At 34.3% G+C, this 3,412-nt stretch overlaps 1 long non-coding RNA gene across 2 annotated transcripts; it reads left to right on the top strand.

Moving 5' to 3' along the window:
* Positions 1-423: 423 nt before the first annotated feature.
* LOC141312741 (uncharacterized) lies at positions 424-2,956 on the top strand. Of its 2 annotated transcripts, XR_012349267.1 has the most exons (4): positions 424-535; positions 1,440-1,549; positions 1,638-1,709; positions 2,688-2,956. It is a non-coding gene; the product is annotated as an uncharacterized lncRNA (long non-coding RNA). The 2 variants fall into 2 exon arrangements; XR_012349266.1 differs by lacking the exon at positions 424-535 and having other exon boundaries at positions 669-1,549; positions 2,688-2,955.
* Positions 2,957-3,412: the final 456 nt, after the last annotated feature.

The raw sequence follows: 3,412 nt of genomic DNA, 5'->3' as shown, positions 1-3,412 counted from the left end.
TATAGGCCGCGCATGTAAGTCGCCCACCTTCTTACCACATGCGAAAGTGAGCAAGAGTGCCATCTTGAATAAGACCACCTTCAACTCTACTGAAAACAGCGGCTCAAAGGGTGGCTTGGTAAAAAAAAGGAAGGGAAAGGGGGTGAGTGAGGCCAAGTATGGTGACCCATACAAGGAATTTGTGCTCTGCATTTAACCCATCCAAGTGCACACACACAGTACACTGAAAAAAATGATTATGGCCCCAATTAAATTAAGCATGATTCAATTTCGCTAGTTTAAATAATAAAAATTTAGTTTTTGATTTTAATTAATAAGTATTAATTGGTTTTAAGCGAATTGCATGTGTTTTAAATTCAAGCCATGTGAATTAATTAAATTCAGTTAGAAAATATTAAGTAAACTTTCTGCGCATGCGCACAAATGCACATTCTCCCTGGCGCCAAAAGGAGTTTCCAGTCACGACTCAGTCAGGTTCACGGTGGGAACTTTTCATTCCGGACCCGGAGTTTTCATCATTCGGTCGATTTACACGGTGAGTAATATTTATGTGAGTAATAATGTAGTGTAGCACTGTTTATTACAGTAAATAGTTTGTTCGCTGTATAAATAATATCTGCAAAATGAGTCTTTGGGAGAAATACCACAGCGACCAATGGACGGTCACATATAACTTACACAAATAACACAAATAATACTTTTTTATGTGACAGAATGTACTTTTAAGATATTTTTGTATGAAAATGTAGTTGTATAAGCCTAAAATACGCCGTTTATTTGAAAGGATAGCATCTATTTAAATGCTTAAGCGCTTTCGGAGATGCTCAGGCCGGTAACGTTATTGGTGTTCCCGCCTAGTTAACGTTACCACAGCCAGTCCTTCGGGAATCTGCCGGCTTCTAATGTGGTTAAACATGACATATAACGTTAAATCCTTTTGGACGGGTCATCTTTAATGTCCTAACTTGTTTGTTCAAGAGCAGTTTGTTTTGGCTGAAGGTAAGGTAGTGCTTGCGTGATACCGAAAAAAATTATTAACTTCTGTGGCAACTATTGCATTTAAAGCAATGATGGGCAGATCGTATCCTTAACTGCGTGTTTGTACTGTAGAATTGTTTCCACAGACTCAAACTTTATTTGTGGTGTTACGTTAGATGTGTTTCGTTCATACTGGACACCATCACAACTCCAAATAACTATGCCTTGTAATAGAAAGTTCCGGGAAATCAAAAATATGGACGAAGGCATGAAGTTATGAGGGGAATTTCCAGTTAGTTCCTATCAGTAAATCTCACAATATAACATTGGATTTCTGAATGTTTTTAGTGTTCACAATTGTAATCATGTGAACATGCCCCTTTTTGCTAGCTTTAATGGTGCAGCATGTAAACTGTTTTAAACTAGCAATAATAATTATTGTGTTTTTACTTTCATTTGAGGGACTCTCTGCATGTTCCTGTGACTAGGACACATACCATTTCCTTGATGCCAAAGGAAGTTTCCAGGTTCGCCACTTTCCTGAAGTTGTATTATTCCAGCAATATGCACAGTAAGTATTTTTAGTATTAAAGCATTTTACAATAAACAGTTGACTTTAATGAAATATATCATATAATGTAATATGTTATGTTCCACAGATCACTGCTGTTTTCCAGAAAGGAGGTCTTACTGGGAGGAAAATGGTCAAATATTTCGGCATTTTACAGGAGGTATGTATTCATTTATCAAGTGTCTTTTCCTTTCCCATATGTATTATTATTTAACACAGTGATGTCAAATACAGTGTCCAGACAAAAATGTCTCTGCTTGAATTTAAATTCTACTTAAATTTCAAATACTAAAAGGGTTATAGTTGCCCAAAAAATGAAAATTCTGTCGTTAATTACTCACCCTCATGTCTTTCCAAACCCAGAAGACCTTAGTTTATCTTCAGAACCAAAAAAAATTAAAACATTTTTTTAATGAAATCTGAGAGGTTTCTGGACTTGCATAGGCAACAATATAACTGGCCCAAAAACGTACTAAGGACATAAGTGTAACCATTTATGTGACATCAGTGGTTCAACCGTATCTTTACAGAGCTAAAGAATAATTTTAATGTGCAAAGAAAACAAAAATAACTTTATTCAACAATTCTTCTTCCTGCCTCCATTGTCAAGACTACAATGACATATGCGTGTGTTTTTCTTTGCTTATAAACATGGTTCAGCCCATGCATGTTCATGTCAGCAACACCAAACACTTGTGTCATGGTACTCTCATGAATGGCAGACGGTGGCGCGGAGGAGTCTGTATTTTTGTTTTCTTTGCGCACAAGTATTCTCGTAGCTTCATGAAATTACTGTTGAACCACTGATGTCACATGGACTATTTTACCAATATCTTTAATGTGTTTCTTGGCCTAAGAACATTTCAGTTGAGTTGCGTTGCTGTCTATGCAGGGTTAGAAAGCTCACAGATCTCATTAAAAATATCTGAATTTGTGTTCCATTTGCAGATTAGGAACGACATGTGGGAGATATACAAATAGATTTGTCAGTTTTCTTTCTCATCTGCTTCCTTTCACTTTATCTTAAAAAAAACAGCTGTTTATGATGACATACTGATGTGTTTTTGTGCATATTGGCTGGTAAATATCAGTTGATACCCAACCCTACTAATAACAGTTTCTTTTTATTTAAATATAGGACAGTCAAAGAGATGACTCCTTGAAAGACCCACAACACATCACCATGGGCATACCTGTAAAATCCATTACAAATTGCAGTTTGTTGCATGACATATGAACAGTTTTAGCACTATTGTTTTATTCACTATTGAAAAAATACAATATACTGTTTAATCACTATATACTGTTGCCTGTTTCCACATATTTTTTATTAATTTTGCAATTCCAAGTCCGCACTCAACAATGTGGCCCCTTTCACCTGTGAATTTTTGTTAATTTTTATTTTGTGAATGTGCAACGTTAAGTAAGCACTTGTCTTCCAAACACTTGTTGTATATACAAAGAAACTGTTACTGAATTTACATTTGATGACATTAAAAATAAATTCAAAACATTAAACTTGTTGTGTGTATTTGCAAAGCCATTTAAGAACCTCTCCTTAAGAAAAGGATTTTTTTTAAGGTAAGTGATTAAAACAATTTTGAAATTTAGTCAACAAAATGTGGTTATTTAAATGTAGCTAAAATAAATTGATTGCAACCACTTACCTTAAAAAATTTGAGTAAATTCAATGAATATTTTTTCTTCAGAAACAATTAAATAAATTAAGAGGAAGTAGCATATTTAAATTGGGCTGAAATTACTATTTTTTTAATACTAAGTTAACTAAATAAAATTGTTTAAATCCAAATAAATGTGTTTGTTTAAATTTAGATCAAATCAATTGATTGCAACCACTTACCT

Source organism: Garra rufa, unplaced genomic scaffold, assembly GCF_049309525.1.
Source record: "Garra rufa unplaced genomic scaffold, GarRuf1.0 hap1_unplaced_004, whole genome shotgun sequence".
Taxonomy (NCBI): Eukaryota; Metazoa; Chordata; class Actinopteri; order Cypriniformes; family Cyprinidae; genus Garra; species Garra rufa.
The sequence above is the reverse complement of the archived record's forward strand: the minus strand, read 5'-3'. Positions and strand labels throughout refer to the sequence as shown.